The sequence below is a fragment of the Danio rerio genome, chromosome 7, assembly GCF_052040795.2.
Source record: "Danio rerio strain M-AB ecotype USA chromosome 7, GRCz13ab, whole genome shotgun sequence".
Taxonomy (NCBI): Eukaryota; Metazoa; Chordata; class Actinopteri; order Cypriniformes; family Danionidae; genus Danio; species Danio rerio.
The window spans coordinates 74587404-74607614 of record NC_141027.1 but is presented as its reverse complement, the minus strand read 5'-3'; the positions used below and the strand labels follow the sequence as shown (position 1 = coordinate 74607614).

The 20211-nt window shown below is 42.8% G+C and overlaps 1 protein-coding gene across 4 annotated transcripts in view; it reads left to right on the top strand.

Annotated features, from left to right (window-relative positions):
- Nucleotides 1-20211, top strand: part of zfhx3b (zinc finger homeobox 3b) — a 248199-nt gene that overhangs the window by 135074 nt on the left and 92914 nt on the right. The window lies entirely within an intron of this gene.

Genomic DNA, 20211 nt, shown 5'->3' with positions numbered 1-20211 from the left:
GGTAGGTGGAGGTAAAGAGTTCACAAACAAGTCTGGTTTTCTCTCTCTTCCTCTCGCTCTCTCTCTTTTTTGGTTGATGTAGCATTTATTTATATATTTTCTTGGCTAACCTTTGATGTGCGTTAATGGATTCCCTTGTTTGTGAGGCTGGTTGGAGGTTAGGTAATGACTCCTGCAGTAGGGATGTGTGGGCAGAGCAGCATGCAGTCGTTAAACGCACACACACACACACACATTTGCAACCCTCTGCCATCTTTTTTCTAGTTGCAGCAATCCAGTCGTACCCCCTTGACGTCAAATGAGCCAACAGCTCAAAAACAACACATTATGTCTGCTGTGCGGCACAACTTTTCCAAACTCTTCCAGAATTAGTCAGATGAGATGTTCTTTGTAGTGAGAAATGGCTGTGTGCTTTGATGATGGCTGATTGCGCAGCCATGCAAGCTTTTTGATGTATTTAATTACTGCCTTTTTCTAGACTAGATATTATTGAATTTCTGTACCTTCAGGAGAGAATGTGTAGGTGATTAAGGCTGAGGTCTAGCCCAGTGCTGACTGGGAAATGCTGATGAAGGACAAGGTGAGTGTAAATCGACCAGCAGCTCAAAAGGGAACCAACCTGCCTCTTATTATCTACAGTTGTTTCCTACTCATGGAGAATAAGCGAGAGAGAAAGGCGTCCCAGCGTCCCTGTCCTTTGATAGCTGATACCTGCTAACTGACGTCAGAACTGGGCTTGTGGGTGCTCTGTTAGGGAGGCTGGGTCTTCCGAGAGGAACCATTGTCCTAATAGTCTTTGACGCTCTGTTTACTAAACGGGGCAGGCTGCAGTCGAAGCGTTGAACAGCTGATTGATTGCCCTACACATGCAGAATCAAACTCAAGCTCCTGTCGGCCAAGCAATGGAGAAATGCTCAGTCTGAAAACAAGTCCCATCGCTTTTAATAACCGGGATCAAAGTTGACTGACTTTTCTCAACTCCCGCATATATAAAAAAGTATATGTATTTAAAGGTCAGTTAAATGAAATGAGGTGTGTAATAAAGAATGTCGGCCTTCTTCGCCTGCTCCAACTCCCTGCTTCAGCATCTTGTTCAAATTACGCTGATAATGAACATACCTCTTCATCAGCGAATAAGAAACATTACTAATTCCTCACCGCCGTCCCCCACACTTATGAACCCACCCTCCCCCAGACTACCTTTACACTTCTTAATGTCCTGCCCCCCCTTACCCCGAGTGAAACCATTCCCTGATGGTGTAATATTTAATTTCCTCTCCGCTAGCTCTTCTGAGGCACTGGGCTCTTTCTTGTGGTCGAGGCACAGTTGCTAAAGTGGTAGAAGGCTCCCTGCTTGTTAAAACAAAGCTGGCCCTGGATTTCTGGGTCAGCTAGGATGCAATTCCCCTGGCTGCTGCTGTGCGGTGTGTAGCTCTGTTGGTGTTAGGTGCTGGGCTACTTCCCCAAGCAGATCTCGGCTTTCCCACTCCTCAGTTTTCTTAGTGACCCTAAGCAAAAACAATGTGAACCGTGATGTTCTTTTTTGAAGTATGCATGAACCGGAAGTTGCTGAGACTTTTATTTCAGTATGTTGATGTAATTCCAGCTGAAGTTAAATGTTGAATAAGGGCTGGGCTTTCTTTTTGCACCTCATTCATTTGTCGCAAACTAACGATAAGAGGGACGTGGTTAAAAATAGTGTGGCTGAAGCCATTAAGCAGTGGTAAGTAGAGAAGGACCGTCACTCCAAACATAAAGCAAATGGTCAGTATTTGACTTTTAAGCTTTTAAACTTAAGTGATTCTGTTTTGCAGCCAGGAATTAGACCTTAAACCACTGATCTCAAACTCAGTTCCTGGAGGGCCACAGCTCTGCACAGTTTAGTTCAACCCTAATTAAAAACACCTGATCAACCTAATTGAATCTTTCAGGGTGGTTTGATACCTACTGTACAGGTAAGTGTGTTGGAGCAGGGTTGGAGCTAAACTGCGCAAAGCCGTGGCCCTCTGGGAACTGAGTTTGACACCCCTGCCCTTAACCATAAAATCAGTTGCCTTTATCAGATGGCACCTTAGTGTTTGTGCCCAACTGTATAGATAAATATATTTAGTATCATCATGCCAGCAGTTACCTCTCTGCAACTTTCAAATGGTCACCCACTGAAGCAAAGCAGGGCAGTGTCGGATTAGTACCTGGATGGGAGACCACAAGGCTGCCTGAAGTGATGTTAGTAAAACCAGCAGGGGGTGCTCTACCTGCGGTCTGTGTGGGTCCTAACGCCCCATTATATTGATGGAGACTCTACACTCTCAGAAATAAAGGTATACAATCTGTCAGTGTGGTGGTTCCTTTTCAAAAGGTACACATTTGTACCTAAATGGTCCATATTAATACCTTAATGGTACATATTGGTACCTACAAATTTTAAGAGGAACACCTTTGTACTTTTTAGGTACTAAAATATACCCTTGAGGTATTAATATGGACCTTTTAGGTACAAATTTGCACCTTTTGAAAAGGTACCACCCAGTGATAGATCACGTACCTTTATTTCCTAGAGTGTATACTACTTATTGAGCACATTCTTTCGAACATTAAACCAAGGTCCTGACCACCTGTGGTCATTAAAAATCCCAGGATGCCCTTCAAAAAAAAAGTAGGGGTTTAACCCTGGCATCCTGGCCAAATTTGCCCACTTGGTCCATCATGACCTCCTAACTCAGAGGTGGGTAAACTTGGTCCTGAAGGGTTGGTGTTCTGCACAGTTTAGCTCCAACTGTAATCAAACACACCTGCTTATAGATTTCTAGTCATCTTGAAGACTCTGATTTGCATGTTCAGGTATGTTTGATTAGTGTTGGAGCTGAACTACGGAGGACACCGGCCCTCCAGGACTGAGTTTGCCCATCCTTGTAATAACTATCTCCATATCATAATTTGCTTCATCTGTCTTCTCTCCAACAATCAGCTGGTGTGTGGTTTGCAGTCAGGCGCAATATGGCTGCCATCGTGTCATCCAGGTAGATGCTGCACACTGGTGGTGGATAAGGAGATTCCCCCCTCCAAAAAAATGCCTAAAGCGCTTTGAGTGTTTAGAAAAGTGTTATATAAATGAAAGAAATAATCATTATTATTATTATGGCAGAGTTTAGAAAAGTACGCAGACATGAACTTCAGAAACCTAAAGCATAAAACTCTTTGGCAATTAGTGGGAAGCTTATGAATTAAGAGCCCCCCAGTGACGTACATTAGCCAATAGATACAGTACTTTAATAGTTCCCAAATTAAGGCTGCGCAGCCACCCCTGAGGGAGGTCTTTCACGTCTCTCTCTGCAACTGTCACATTCCATTTTCTGGTCATTTGTTAGCAATATCAATGAGGATCATTTTTAAAAAAGATCCATACCACTAATTCAGGGAAAGTGTGCCATAGCAGATGCTGTTGATGAAAACAATTGATTGTGGAAATATTGATTAGCTTTGTTTTCAGTTCTGATCCATATGTTGTTGTGATATTGTTTTCTCTCAGAACTAAGCAAGGCTTGATTAAAAGAACCAATTACCCATGAGTACATGCCATCCAAGCCTTATTAGGCCCGTGACAAACACAAATTCGCATATTTAGATTTGAAATGAATGTATACACATGCAAACAAATATGTTTAGGCTCCATGTTGATGTTTTGCCATCCAGGAAGTGTAAGCTGGGTTTCTGTGCCACTTTTTGCCCTCTTGTTCAAGTGCCAAGGCGGCAGAGTTTCCCATCCAATTAAAGCATTGCATGGATAAAAAGCAGGCATTGTTTTAATTCCTGCCCCCGCGTTCAAAATGTGCTGCTCAAGCATGCCATTCTCTCACTGGACGCTCGTTCTTAACCCCTTCACTCACCACAACACAAGGAAGCTCTCTACAAGACGGGTTTCCCAAATTTCTACATTTTTAGATGCCCCAGACAGCCCACACTATTGCATGCTTACACACACACAGTCGGCTTTGTGAGTGTGTATGTGGGTGTGGGTGTGTGTGTCTGAGCTTGATGTGTGGGAAGAGACACTACAGCAGCAGATGACAGGTTTTATGAGTGATGTTCACCAGGGCATATAGCTGGATGACACATTGGGGTCTCTCATTTCAGAAGACTTAATGGACTGAAGTTTTTTTAAACATTGCAGACTGACAGATACAGGAGAGAGAGAGAGAGAGTAAGAAAAGAGGTAAGTGGAAATGAAAGCTGGTTAGTTGGCTCTTTGATGGCGCTACAGGCCTTTGGGTGGCATTGCTTAAAAACTAGCCCAGAAGATTTGTGTACGGGCTTGTAGGAGCCAGGAGGGAAAGCTGTTTTAGAGAGTGTACACATTACACTGGTGCTGTGGATTAGCTGCTGATGTAAATCTTTTTTTCGGTCGCAGATGGCAGTGCCGTGATCTCTGAGCTATGACGTGCTGCAGGAAATCCCTGTCTGTAGACAGGGGAACAGCAGCCTGCTCGGCTTCTCGTGCCAACTGCAGCCCTCCCCCCTTAGTGCCCAGGCAGGGAATAGCACTGGAGGATATGAACAAGTCTTTGACATAATCACAAGGGTCAATGACATGATTTTTTTGCTGTCTGAAGAATGCAGTACATTCTTAATGTACAATCTTTAGAATTTATATATATATATATATATATATATATATATATATATATATATATATATATATATATATATATATATATCAAATTATTATTAATATTTATTTATTTATGTATTTATTATAATTTTTTTGAAAATATATTTATTTTAAAATGTCTTTCTTTTATTTTTTGACTGCTTTCATAAGATTCCTAACAAAAATAATAATAATAAAAAGCTTTATTACTGTGTTTTATTGATAAAATTGCTACTTTATTATTTATTTATTTTACTTTACTTTCATAAATAATTTGTCATTTTGAGATGTGTTCCTACTACTGAGTAGAATTCAAGGTTTTAGACAAAATTTGCTTCATTTTTTACTTTATGTGTACAATACATGACATTTTTAGGACTATTAAATCTAATTTACTTCATTTTTTTTGAGGTTTTTACCCTTTTATTGTTTGTGTTGATCCAGTTTCCCCCACAAGTCCAAAGACATGTGTTATTGGTAAATTGGGTAAGCTAAAATGTCTGTAGTGTATGTGTGTAAATAAGAGTGTATGGGTGTTTCCCAGTGATGGGTTGTAGCCTCCTTAATCTGTAGATATTTTTTTGATAGTCTACCGAACAAACCATCTTGCCTAATAGGGTATATGCCGAAGCATGCTAGTAGGACTTTTAATTTGACAGTAACCTTGGTTAAGCGCCTCCGGCGAACTGAATGCCAATGCAAAATCCCGTGCGTTTAAGGTCTGTTTTCTTTAAAAATCAGCGATCTCCACTAGCTGAGTAATGTCCGATTTAAAGTGGGTCTCAGATTGTACAAGAAGCACTGCATCAAATTACATTTTCCACCTCCATGTCTTTATAATATGACCATTTATTTTACCCCAGTATATTCAATGGAGCTTCTGCGCTAGCCTGCCGATTCTGACGGGCGCGTGCGAGTAAACGGCTTTTTCTCCCGTTTTACGCTTGAGCAACTAAATAAATGTCAAAGTTTATTTAACTGAATGTATTTTAATGACATTACAACATCGATGCTGTAAAAGGAACCGTATAAAATGGAAAAAAGTTCACAATAACAGGTCACCGGAGGTTTATCAGCATGGTAACAGCACTAGCTCGGCATATACCCCATTACCCTAAACTGCCTAGTTAACATAACTAACCTGGTTAAGCCTTTAAATGTCACTTTAAGCTGTATAGAAGTGTCTTGAAAAATATCTAGTAAAATATTATGTACTGTCATCATGACTAAGATAAAATATGAGGATTATTTTCAATCTATTATGGTTCAATTATGCAGTCTAAACAAATCCTGTGTGTTTTGACTTGTCGTTTTTGGTCAAACATTGCATATTATGCGATGTGACTACTGCGGATGCACACATTCAATATCAACGCTCAAGCGATATATTGTGCAGCCCTACTCCTCTCCCTATGATCTGCCTGCAGCCTCATGAATAATATCAGCTTATATGCAAAACTGCATTGCATGCACGGGTTGATGCATTATTAAAGCAAATGCTGGCTTTTTTTCTAGGCTCTTTGCTTTACTTACTAAAGCTCTTGGACGGCGAACAGGAAATGTCAAGTGAGGGGAGAGCTGAGTGGTGTTAAAAAGTCCTTACCTTTATTTTTACTGGACTGGAATGTCACCTTGAGCTAAGAGAGATGTGAATGTTTATATGCACATTTGCACATTACTGTTTTATATCGACTGGGGCCACATGTCTGCATGAAAGCATATATGTGCATTCCAAAGGGGAAGAGATACTATGGGGGGCTATTCGGGGCAAGGTGCGTGTCTGAACCTCGGGCCTCTTACAGCCCCGCAGACATCAGCCAGGCTTGGAATGTTCTATCTGTTTTACGTGCTTGTTAAAATGCGGAGTAAACCTTCTCAGAAACAGGATATTATAGCTGCTAACCATGACCCCTTTCCTCCTCACAACCATGCCATGGTACAGCTGAACAAAGAGCAGGGCAACTCATGCAACAAACATCACTGAGGCTTCTTTTAATAAAGTCTGGTATTGCTGGGATGCTGCAGGAGAAGGGAGGAAGCAATCCGATTGGCAAAAGCCCCACCAAGGGCCTGAAGGGCCTTGTGCCGGCTCCTCTCGGACGTCTGTCCCTTAATCTGCCGCTGAAGGGCACAGCCTTGCAGAGGAAATTGTTTTTAGTCCGCCGAGCGTGCCACGAATTTCATAAATGCATTACCTTTCATTTCGAAAAATATTAAAATGAAACTGGCCCTTTTATTAAAGAGCCTAAGTGATGGCTTTATGGATTTTCCACTCAGCACAACATTGGGCAGGGCTCATATGTCCATGCCAGGCTCACACAAGGAAGTCTTTTCTTTGCCGGTTGGTTTACAGGCAGCCGCTGTATAAATTCCTTCCCTGGCTCATCCTGCTACTGCAAGAAGCAGCATTGCTATTCTGGGATTGTCTGCAAATCAGCATGGATTGTGTGGTTGGTTCTATTGCCATTTTAAAGGCCAGGCCTGAATAGCTCTGACCACCGGTTGCCCTAACAAGGAGGTGAGAAGGACTCGGGTCAAACGGAGGGTCTTAGTACATGTGTGGGTGACGGTGCTTTTATGTGGCTGGAACATATTTCTTTGCTCCATTTCGACGGGGAGATGATAAGAGGGTGTAAATTGTACAAGTGCGGCAGATTCGTATTGTATACAGCCTCGCATGCTCGCGGACACCCAATTAACACGCATGTGGGTGTTCACACACCCACAGTGGGATCCTGCGTGTGGGTGAGAGAGGCCTTCTCTGTCATCAAGCCCACTTCAGGGCCCTCCATTTCAGGCTGCGCTGCCCAGAGTGAGCGTAGAGAGCATTATAATATTAGTTTCTCTCCCCCTCTTTCATTCCCTTCACCCGTCATTACGAGACACTCTCCCTGAAAGCTGATCCAAAAGATAGACAGTCCATCAGGAGGCAGTCATCTCATTTGTACTTACCAAACGTGCTAATGAGTTCTATTCCGGGGCCTGGAGGCTGCGGTGGGGAGCTCGAGCGGGGCGCGAGGGTTTCGGGTGGCAGGCTGAAGGCTCGCGCTCGTCCTGTGTCAGTCAGGGCACGGAGACCGCAGAGGACAGGAACTGTCACTCATGTGTCCAAGCAGACTGCAGCTAAGCAGAAATGTGCAGCTGGACGAGAAACAGCAGATGACATGGAGAGAGTTGATAGAGGTCTGTAAGAGTTCAAAGTAGATAGATTTGGAATATGTGTGCTTCTTGTTGTAATCTTATATATCACAGTATGTTTGCAATCGATCGTCATAGTATACAAGCAAGGAATACAAATATCCCTACTGAGCCTAGCCTGGTTGGATGGTTTTAGCTGGTCGACCAGGCTGGTTTTAGAGTGGTTTTGGCCATTTCCCGGCTGGTTTCCAGCCATTTCCAGCCTGGTTATAGCAGGTCAAGCTGTTAGATGACCAGCTAAAACCAGCTTGACCAGCCTAGCCAGGATGGGAGCCCAGCCAAAACCTGCTGATCAAGCTGGTTTTAACTGGATTTAGCTGGTCATTTTCCAGTCTGACCATCTAAGACCAGGCTGGAAATGGCTGGAAACCAGCCTGGAAATGGCCAAAACCCCTCTAAAACCAGCCTGGTCAATCAGCTAACACCAGCCAACCAGCCTAGGCTGGTTTAAGCTAGATTTTTCAGCAGGGATATAACTATCATCTGGACTTAATAAATGTAGAGCTCTTCTTCTGGAATTGATATTTTGTATGTCATGTGTTAAGAAATAGCTGGCTGCACATTTTCCCAGCATGGGTTTTTTCCGGGTGCTACGGTATCCCTCACAAGTCTAAAGACATGTGGTATACAGTAGGTGAATTGGGTAAGCTAAATTGTCTATAGGTGATGCTGTGGCGTAATAGGTAGTACTGTCACCTCACAGCAAGAAGGTCGCTGGTTCGAGCCTCGGCTGGGTCAGTTGGCATTTCTGTGTGGAGTTTGCATGTTCTCCCTGAATTCGCCTGGGTTTCCTCTAGGTGCTCCGGTTTCCCCCACAAGTCCAAAGACATGTGGTACAGGTGAATGGGGTAAGCCAAGTTGTCCGTAGTGGGTGTATGGGTGTTTCCCAGTGATGGCTTGCAGCTGGAAGGGCATCCCCTGCATAAGACAAATGCTGGATAAATTGGCGGTTCATTTTGCTGTGGCGACCCCTGATTAATAAAGGGACTAAGCTGAAAATAAAATGAATGAATGAATGAGTTAATGGGTGTCAGGTACACTAGAGATGTGAGTCAAAAAGTTTCTAGCTTCTCTCAGATTTGGCATTTGATGCCAAGCTGTTACTTCAGTTAGACGGCTGATTTTTGCTTCAGTTGTGTTTCGTCAGTTTGGTGTGACCACAGGCGAAAAACAGGGATTGAAAGATGGAGCTTTCCCATCGTTGATCAGAAAGTTTTAGATTTTTGTCCTTTTTTAACAAGCTGATTTGTCCCCTCTAGATAGGCAGCCAAAGATCAAGGGCTATGATCTTTGGCTGTAGATGAGCTGCCTGTGTCTTCAACATAGAGCTCTGACAGCAGAATGCCCTCTCCCTCCATCTCCGGCTTCTCAGGGCAGCTGGCACATGAAACAATCTCTTGCTGACGGGAAGATGCACGTTTCATCGTTTCAACGTCTGTTGTTTTGCGGCTAGAAAGCAGAGAATCAGGCTCTCGCACACATCTAAATACTGAAGAGAGCCATCTTGTCCCTCTGACCTGTCAATTAGAGGCAGCCAAGCAGATGGCACTGATGAGAGAAGCAGGAATAATTCAATATTCCACCCTGCTAACCTTTACCTGTGGAGCCGCACGGCAGCCATTGATTCAGCGCTCGCTTGATTATTCACACACAGCCCAGAGGAGAGAAGGAGCGAGTGACAGAAGTGGGGACGGAGGGATGTTAGGGAAGGCAAGGCAGCTGATCAATGTGACATTAGTGTATTCTGACAGGGGTCTTTGAGGGGAGCGAATGCAAGATTCCTACACGAAGATTCCATCATGTTTGCTCCGTGGTGAAACTTCAGAGGCAAGAAACACTAATTCTCACACTGTAGGCCATGCAAGTCCCCATGCTTTGGGTGTTATTGATTAGCCACACTGTAACAAGGGGTTAGCGCTGTTGATGAAGATTTCTTATTAGTTCACATTCTACCGCAGAAGCCTTCTGGGGCAATACAATCCCACATCAAGTCCTCGCTTATCCAAAAATGGACTCAGCTAGATTCCTGACTGTTTGACCAGATGTGAAGGCTCGTTTGCCTAGCAATGGTCAGAGACAAGCTGCTATTTGTTTTTGACAAACTGGGACATTCCCGGAGTTTGACTGGGCCAGATTTATGATGTCTCAAGTTTTCACACTATCTCTTTGTCTGCTTCGACTCGGTCTGTCATTTCTGTTTTATTGGCTGCTAGCAGACACATTCTCACTACTGCTCATTCAGATGGGCCTGAATCTACTGATGGATGATCTTTAGACAATGACGTTCGGTTAAGTGAATGTTGTGTATTTGTTTCCATCAAATACTTTTGTGTTTAATAGACGTCTAATAGACATCTAAACGTAGACAGCTTGGCTAAAAGAAGGCTAAACTTGGGCTGTCAGCAGTGTTGCAGATGTAGCTGACTGATTCCAGGCAAAACCCGCCGATTGAGCCAAAACCTGCTGAAATGCAAAAAAAAACGCCCAGACAATCATGAAAAGTGGGGGTTGTGATGGTCTCGAGAACACAGTCTATGGGGGTGTGGGCCTTCCGTTGCCTAACCGCCCAAATTGTCTATGCCCACCTATGTCATTTTATACCCGCACAATCATGCTGGATTGGTCAGGAAACCGGGTGTCAGTGAAGATCTAATAGACATCCAAGAAAAGCTCTAAACTAGACTAGTCATCAAATAGACAGATTAGACCGACTTTATATCTGTAGCCATTCATTTCTGTTTATTTGATGACTAGTCTAGTTTTTGCCTATTCTTAAATGTCGTCTTTTTCACACAGTCCAAGTTTAGCCTTGTTTTAACCAAGATGACTATGCTTAGATGTCTATTAGACATCTATTGGACATCTTTTAAAAACAAAAAAATGCTTGCTGTGTTCTAGCACTTTCTGTCCAGTTGAACTGCATCTGGGTGAAGTTCCATAAGCTGTTACAAGGCTGAACTCCCATGAGAAGAGTCAAAATCACAGTTTTTTTAAGTCTTAGTGACAATTTATAGCCATTTGGCAGTGATCACACCTTTTATTTTGGCCGTATTTTACTAGTCCTACATAAAGACGGCAGAACAATAGCACTACTGAGCCAGAATTTCCCTCTTTCTTTGTTTTACACATTGCCTGTTAAACGCTTACTGCATATGCAATCATTGTCTGTTGATTTCCAATCCTTGCTGCAGTTTACAAGCTTCTTTTGCCCTTTTTATTGTGCTGGGATTCTTGGCATGGCCGTTCGCTGAGGTCTCGGAGTGCATTTTTTTTTTTTTTTTCTGTTGGAAATTAGTTCTAAAGACACAGCAGAGGAAAGGGAGAAGGCAAATATGTCAGAAGGTTCCAGCTCAAGCCACCCTGACCAATTGAAAGCATTAAAGATGAATAATCCACAGTTCAGAAAGCAAGCAAAGGTCAATTTTCATGCCATCTGCTCAGTCACCGTACAGGAGTGCTCTGCGTATCGAGTCAATTCAGCTGTGCCGTACAGTCAAGAGGGAAGGACACGCAATTCTGTCCCCACTTAGAGCCTTGTGGCACTGCATTAGAGTGGGTACACTTATTAAAAGCCTTATTTTCCATCACTCTTTATGGTCAATGACTCAACACACCTGTTTTGAAAACATGCTCATTCTTTTCATTCTTATGGACTAACAATCAGCTCAAACATCTTTGCAGCTCTTTAAAATTTGAGTTTTTATCACTGGATATTAAGTTTTATAATGTTCTTACGTTTCGTAACTCTCATGCAAGTGGCTAGCACGCCAGAAACACTCTTGAGGGCCTTGTTCTTTCTCCCTCTCTCCATATTTGCCCTGTCTTCACTGTTGCCCATATGCAGGGGGTACAGATGGAGCCCAATGTAGGGCTTAAATCAGAATAAAGGGATTCAATTTGTGCATCTCTGGTTCCTGCTTATCTGAATATTCAAACAGCCACTAATAGTGTCTCAGAAGGGTGGTTGAGCAGACAGGGACGGAAATTAGCATGAACTTACCAGAATCACTCCGCTCTGTGTCCTTAATGAGCCAATGCTGCGGAGCAGCCATAGAGATGACATGCCAACCCGTGCCTATTAAAGAAAACATACTGTACACACACACACACACACACACACAATTGCTTCACATCTTCTAGACCCTCGAATTCATATCTAGTCCCATGGTGTCAGTCATTTAAACCAGCGCAAACCAGACACATCAACAAACGATGAATAATACAGTGAACCTCTGTTTATCTCTGAGCACAGCCTAGAGACTCAAACGATTATTAGCAGAGTGTAATATATTAATAGTACATAGCATTTCTCAGACCATGGTCAAAATGAAGTGAGGAGACATTTTTTAAAGTTGTGTCTTTTGCATGTATTTGGCAAATATCACATGCAGGTGTAAAGGAGGTGGAGACGCTCTCAGAGAAGCAGGGAGGGACGGATCGTAGCTGCAGCGTAGGTGTCCAAAACAAGCGTGCAGATCTCTGTCAATCACGTTTCGCCTGGCACTAATCTGCTTCTGGTTTAGTTTCCGAGGTGCCTGTGTCAGTGGCAGGGAGGAATTAGGCAAAAATGGACCCCTTTTTGTGATGTAAAATGGGTGAGAAAATCTAATTGGGAAGGGAGGAAAGAGCGATGTCTCCTTTGTTTAAGGGTCTTCCGCAGTCACTTTGCAGGCCCTATTGTGCGCAAACTCACAATAGCATTAATTTGTGCTCATGGCCTGGATTCTTCTTTTCTCAGCTTCACTGTGCAGTCAGCTCCTGTCCGTTCCACTCTGTCTCCGTGCTTCACATCCACGCCCCAGCAGAGCACCCCCAAAAAAGAGGGGCTGAGAAACAGAAGTCCCCATGTCAGAATCCTATATATGCACCCTGTTTCATACTCGTTCCATTTAAGAAAGCCTAATTCTTTTTTTTTTTTTTTGCATTGTGTGCTCACCAGTTCCCACCTCCAGGAAAGTTCCCAGAGAAATCCATTTCTCGGACGAAACCCTGAGACTCTCCCCAAATGTTATCTGATTTCAGGCGTTCAGGATTTTAATGAGAAATGATTGAGTTTTGATTGCTCAAAGAGTTAAGTGCCGCTCTTGCCATCAATACCGAGCAAGTTCCCGGCCACAAGAGATTTCGCTTCCGAAGTCTAAAACCGCTCGACTCCCATCTAGAGAATGTGAGGGGGGAAGGACTATGACTAGTAATAACTGATGAGAAGATAATTAAAAGCACTTTGCTGCTGATTTTATTATTCTTTAAGATAAAAAAGAAGTTCAGCCCAAACACTTTCAAGTGAATCCGCCTATCGGAGGAAGTCCTCAGAAGGCAGACGATGTCTTGTTTGTCCTAATGGCTGAGCTCCAAGTCATTTCGAGACCTAACTGTATCTGAGTGATCAGTCGAATGATAGTGTGACATTGTACTTGATCATAAACAGACTTGGTTCTGCCAGTGATTTCTCTCAAGTGCGACAGCTGCTCTTTTATCTGAAGATAGTAGCCATCTTTAAATTAGCTCTTGAACATTGGTACAAAAGAAGTGCTCTCAAAGCATATGAGATCCTCTCACAGATGCTACATGTAAATGTGGTGTGACTTAGCACACTGCTCCTTTTTTTTTTTTCTTCCTCGGAGTACGAAGGAACTGAAAAATGTGACACTTAAGATATGCGGCTATTGAAATAATATGAAAATGATTGCAATGAGTGGCAGAACAATACATTTCTGGGTTAGTCCATTTGTTCCGTGCCACATTGAGTGACAGATGGATGTCCAAAGGATGACATCCCCCATCTCGCTCGCCTATTTGCCCCTTGCCCTCTTCTTTTGTGCTAATTGAATAATGACTAACCTTGTCATATTTAGTGCACTATTAATGGCCCCGTGCCTTGTGCAGGTGTAATCATGCGTGATAAAAAATGGGCCAAAGTTACTCAGCTACATGTAGTCTTGCGCACATTAAAGTGTCCTTTTTTTGTCAGAAAGGTCATTCATAACTTGGTTGCGCCGTTGATGTACAGTGAGAGATATTGATTGATTAATGCATAAGTGCTCGGAATCCATTTGGCTCAGTGAAAGGGAATGGAGGGAGGACCTCTCTCTCTCTCTCCCTGTCTCTCACTCTTTATATTTTCACCTCTCCCCCCATTGTTCGAAGGGCATCATTTTTCGCTGGCTGGGTTTAACCCTTAAAGACCGAGACAGCCGCCCGAGGCTAAAAATAAGTATTGCTCTTAAATGTTTAATAACTTTTGATCCGCTGATCCGATTCATACAATTCAAAGATTGGCATAAAGAAGAGAATCTCAGCTTTCCAGTGCTGTATGACATAACATTCGCGGACTTTCAGAGGCTCCGGAATCAGTGCGGTTACGTCATCAAAATTTGACAACGCTGATTTGACAAAGAAACGCTCGTCACTGTGTCTCCGGACAAACCAGACATCATACATTGATGCATTGTCCCTCCTCCATGCCCAGATTGGTTCAAACTCGCTATATCACAACCAATAAGCATAGGTTTCGCTTTTGTTTGTGGATCAACAAGCTTTTTGAACAACACGGAATGAGAGATAGGCATACATTTATGCGCGGCTAAATAAAACGCAAAAAAAAAAATGTTTTGCATGAAATAATTTTCATACTAAGTTCTTTTGCATGCACAGCAGCACAGAAACATGACAAAACAGTGACACAGCAAAGACGAACTGCTGCTCTTGCTGTTTTCGAAAGACGCAAATGAAGGTGCAGCTGTTTGTCTGCATTGCAGACAACCATATCCAAATCCATATTCACAGACAACCATATCCATGCTGGCACATAAAACCTAAGGATGTTCCATATTGAATCTAGTTTAGTTATGTAACTATTTATGGTATAGTAAATATTTATATCTATTTTTTTACTGAGGATTTGCACCATGTTTATTTGGACTTTGACACATTATTTATTATTTTCTTATTTTTTTTTATTTGTTCATTGTAAGTGGTGTTGTTTATAGTAACTGAAAATATATTATTTGGAAAAAGTCAAATTTGCTTCACTGTTCTATTATTTTGTAACATTTTTTTTTTTCTGTTTAGTTCATTCCCAGAACTTTTGGGCAAATACATTGTCAGTAAATAAATGCATTTTTTCCCCCATAGAAAAACGCCTTGGAATAACATTGAAATAAATTGCTATAACTTGCTCAGGGAATTGTGGATGTAGACAAAATTTATTTTGGAAGTATAAAACATCATAGCATGTATTTCTAAAGAAAGAAAAACAAACTTCATAAGGTTTTGTTTGAAATAACTGGAAAATGCCACTTTTTTAAAAAATCGTTTCTGAAAAATTCTGGAATATTTTCTGTCTTTTCATATGTTTTTGGACCAAAAAATATTTTAGACTGGACCTTTAAATGATACAGATTGAAACTTCAGGTTCTCCTGTTTAAAATGATATATGACACTTGAGGCTGACTGCTAAAATAAAAATAAAACTGCTTTTAAAAAAAATAATAATATAGGCCCATTAGGTGCCCACAAAATACCTCTAGGTCTTTAAGGGTTAAGGGACAAAAGGCCTGTTTCTGCCAAGTAATGCATTCAAAGAAGCATTGATTCTCATCAGTGTCAGTTGAATTACTCTCAAAGCCTTGACAAGGATTGCTCTTATTTTAACCTCCTGTTTTTTTCTGCCTAAAGAGAATTTCCAGCCCTAAACTCCCATATACCCAACAGAACGGGCCTTTTCCAACCGTAGGTGTCCAACATAATGTACATGACTAAGTAAGCTGCATGGATACGACACGTTCTATGACGGACTTGTGTATCTTGGACATGTGTGCTCATTTAGGATGCAGTTGTCCCTGTTAGACTGTGGTGGGATGTTAAACCATACCACTGCTGTGTGTCTATTGTCTGTCTGCAGATTAATTCTGCAAAGACATGGATATGGTCCCCACAACCGCTGTGAGGCCCCCATCAGTCTGGCCAGGGGGGCTTTTTAGGGAAGGGTCAAGGGGTCATTACCTTTGCACAACATGACAAGCCAGGAAAGAGCTTCATTGGCCCGCTCCTCAGCAGGGAGCTTTGTGAACCAAGCTCCTGAAAAGTGCCTGAGAAGCTGAGAGAGACCCTGGGCTTGTGAACCCACTCAGCCCTGCGGCTTTCATCTCCTCTGGGGGAACCTCCATTACATGCCCTCTCCCTCCGGACTGATTACTGCGACTGATAATGCTGTTACACACACACTCTCTCTCTGATATCCTGCCGGAGTTTGCCTAAAGTAAATAGTGAAACCGAACGATTTGAAAATGAGAACTGTGTAATATACATGCAGTTAAAAGAAGAATGTGCAAGTTTTGTTTGATAATGGCATTTTATATTTCATTCAGCTTTCGTTAAATGTGTTTTTTAAGGGAGAGACGGTTACATTCCCGTACAACTTGAATCCATCATAGTGTATACTGTAATCACCGATATGTCGAAGAGTAATTCGGTCACACTTTATTTTGGTGGTCTGTTGGTTGAATTTGAGTTGCATTGTAAGGTAAAGAAACCTGAAAGTGACAGTGATACAGCCAATTCAGTTGATAGGGACGATTGGCAGGCCATGATCTTAAGGGCAAGGACACCAGGGTTACATCCCTACTTTTTTACGAGAAGTGCCTTGGGATTTTTAAAGACCACAGAGAGTCAGGACAAGCTGACGCAGTGGCGCAGCGGGTAGCACGTTCGCCTCACAGCAAGAAGGTCGCTGGGTCGCTGGTTCGATCCTCGGCTCAGTTGGCGTTTCTGTGTGGAGTTTGCATGTTCTCCCTGAGTTTGCGTGGGTTTCGCGGTTTCCCCCACAGTCCAAAGACATGCGGTACAGGAAAATTGGGTAGGCTAAATTGTCCGTAGTGTGTGTGTGTATGTGTGGATGTTTCCCAGAGATGGGCATCCGCTGCGTAAAAACTTGCTGGATAAGTTCGCGGTTCATTCCGCTGTGACGACCCCAGATTAATAAAGGGACTAAGCTGACAAGAAAATGAATGAATGAATGAGAGAGTCAGGACCTCAGTTTAACGTCTCAGTCGAAAGACGCCACCGACTGACAGTATAGTGTCCCCTTCACTTTTTTACTGGGGCATTAGGACTCACACAGACTGCAGGTTGAGTGTTGGCCTCACTAACACCACTTCCAACTGCAACCTAGTTTTTCTCATGTGGTCTCCCATCTTGGTACTGACCAGGCTCAGCCCTGCTTACCTTCAGTGAGTATCCGGTCTTGGGCTGCAGGGTGATATGACTGTTGTATCGACATGCCAACTAATTCTCATTAGATTCTAAGTAGACTGTTAGGTTGGGGTTAGGGTTAGTGTAAGTTGACATGTACTTGCTTCTTATAGTCAGTTAAATCTCTGTTAAAGGAGCAGTATCTACTGATGTTAAGCAGCCAGTCTACTAATACTTAAATGGACCATCAAAATAAAGTGTTACCGGTAATTCTGCAGAATATGTGGAGAGTCACCGCATGGCCATTTGTGTATCCGGTTAAACGCAATGAGAAACAACATATTAATGACAATGGCCATTCAACAGCGGAGGCAGTGGGTAATATCTGAATTAGCCGTCTTACACTCCTGGCAAAATTGCATTAATGCCACTCGCAGCTGTCGTTCTCGAGAAAACCCATCTTTAAGAACTTTGCTTTGAGGAAACGGAAAACAATCATATAATGGTATAGAAATTTATGCAGGCCAATGTTTTTCAATTGTTGTAGTAATTATGAGAAATACTCTTACGTTCTCCTGCACAGGCGTGGAGAGCGAAATCTCATTTCCGAGGGAAAAGCGGGGAAAAGGAACACCCTGAATAATCATTGTGTTTAATGCTCTAGTCATAATCCCAGGTTTTATGATGGTTTTCTAATGATTTTCTAATGATGTTAAATATTAGTAGAGAGTGCAGCTATAATTTGAACGCAGCGGTCGTTTTTGCAACGCTCTATCAGCACACCCGATTGCAACGGCAATGAATATTGCGGCGGGGAATAAGATTTAAGGTCCATGCCTTTTGGTGTTTTATTTTGCCGTCTCCCTGTCCTCCATAAATCCTCATCAGGTCTCTTTCCCTATTCCTCCCGCTGAAGCTGCCGCCTTCACCCATGCTTCCCAGGTGGGAACGCAATTAGGTGCCGGGGCCATTTCATTCAGTGCCACTGTCTGTCTGCTTGCTCTCTGCAGTCATTTGTACTGCGAAAAAAAAAAAAGTGCCCCTCTCAAATGAGTTGCACCAGCCCCGGTGCAAGCACCTCGACAGTCCCCTGGGAAATAACAGCATAAAAAAGAGGGGAGGGGAGGAGGTAAAGGGATTGGAGGGGACAAATGGAATGGACTGAGAAAGAAAAAAAAAGAGTTCTGAATGGCTATCAAACGAGCACCGGCAAAAGCGTGGTCCCTGATGACTGGCAACGCACAGCAAAATATGTATTGGAGACAAAGCCTTTGTCTTCTTCCTGGGCCCCTACAATGAATTACACAACTCCCCCCACCCCAACACGCCACCACCCAGCTTTTTAATTAAATGGCTGCTGTTCCATCTCTCTATCCGTAGCTCCCCATTACAGAGGCTAGATAAGGGATTGCTATCTGTAGCATGTTAAGAAAGGCTGCTGGGCAGCCAAGCCTCATGAAATTTGTCACAAGATCTCATTTTCCTCATTGCCAGACGTGATGCTTATAATTGATGTGGAGGCAGTAGTAATTTATTGGCCGTCTGCAATTATCATCCCCTACGAGCTGGGGGTTGTGACTGCAATTTAGATGGTGTGGTGGGGTGGAATGGGGGGGCAGCGAGAAACAAGCGGGAGGAAGGGATGCGTGCATCAATGCGGGATCCTTTTGTAATTTCTTCCTTTCAAAGCCATGATCACCTGAGGATGCAAAGTAGCATTCGTATGAATGAGGCATGACTTCCGGATGGAAATTGCTGGCTATTCTGTCAGGATAACAGATAAAGTGACCAAACGTGATGTCTTTTAATGTGTCCTTGCTCCCTGAAATTGTGTATAGTCACCCAACCAATGGGCTTGCCTTTTTTTTCAGAAATCCCTTGCCTTTTATTTATAATGCGCATCAGGCAGGCTTCCATCAGTACCTTTTCTTTGCGGTCTGTCCAAACGCCTCTTGCTGATCCCTTTCCAATTCCCTCATCACTCCTGGAAGCGTTTCTAATGCAGTCATTTGAATACTGAAGAGGATCAGGGACTTGCACTCTATCAGTGCGAAATTCAATCAAGCATTTATTATTATATTTTAATCAATTCTTGAATTTATTTTCCGTATTACTTGTAGCTGTCAGATCTCTTCGGGAAAAGAAAAGAAACGGAAAAAACAACCAAGGGCAAGTAGACACTGTATATACTACTACGGAGGAAATGTATCCATTCAATGTGAAATAGCAAGAAATCAATCTCGTTTTTTTTTTTTTTTTCTTGTTTAATGTTCACTCGCACTGTTTTGATTTTCATCTGTGTCTCAAGTTCATTAATTTCCCCTTTCTGGTCATAACATTAAACAATCAATAAATAAATCCTCCAATTGCCAGTATGAGCCGAGCAGCTGCTGCTTTAAAAAACAGCCAGTCATTAACACAGAAATATCATTAGTGATTTCAGACCGAAATGAGCGTTTGGAGCACGTGCAAATGTCTGGGAAAGGGTTTGTGTGTTCATTAGCAGTGCCCGCTGTGCGTGGGTTGGTATGTAGTGTTTATCTTTCGCCGTGTCCTTATTTACACGCGTCACTCTAAGCGGCTCACAACATCTCTAAAATTGACCCTTGTGTCGATGCTCATTTTAATACACCGCCGTTTTTATAAGCCATGAACACTCAAGACATGTTTTTGCCGCACTTGTCTGTTACTCTGCAGCCTCACGCCACCACTAGAATACAGTTACCTTCCTTCCTTTAGTCGCTGGGATGTGCACCTCATATGTGGGTTATTGCAAAGAGGCTGATCCGAATCTGTTTCAGTCGTCGCAAGCTGTCACAGGAGCTGCCTCCAATGGCAGCGAATGATAGTTCTGTCGCCACCCCTCTGCCACAGAGCATGCTCAGTGCGTCACGGGAACTGAGGCGGTTTGTTTTGTACAACCTGTACGCCTGTTGTGTTGCAGCCAAATTAGACTTTCAAATCACCCGAAGCCAGTGGGAGACTGAGAATCTCATCTTTTTTTTCCCCTGTTTTTTTCACATCCTTTAATAATCATACCTGTTTACTCTTCAGGGAGCCCTTTCTATATTTTTCTTAAATGTGCTGTCGGAGTGTAGAGCGTTTGTAATGAAGCCAGCAGGCAGCACGCTCAGGACTCAATGAATGGGGAAAGAGCATCACATGGAACGGCA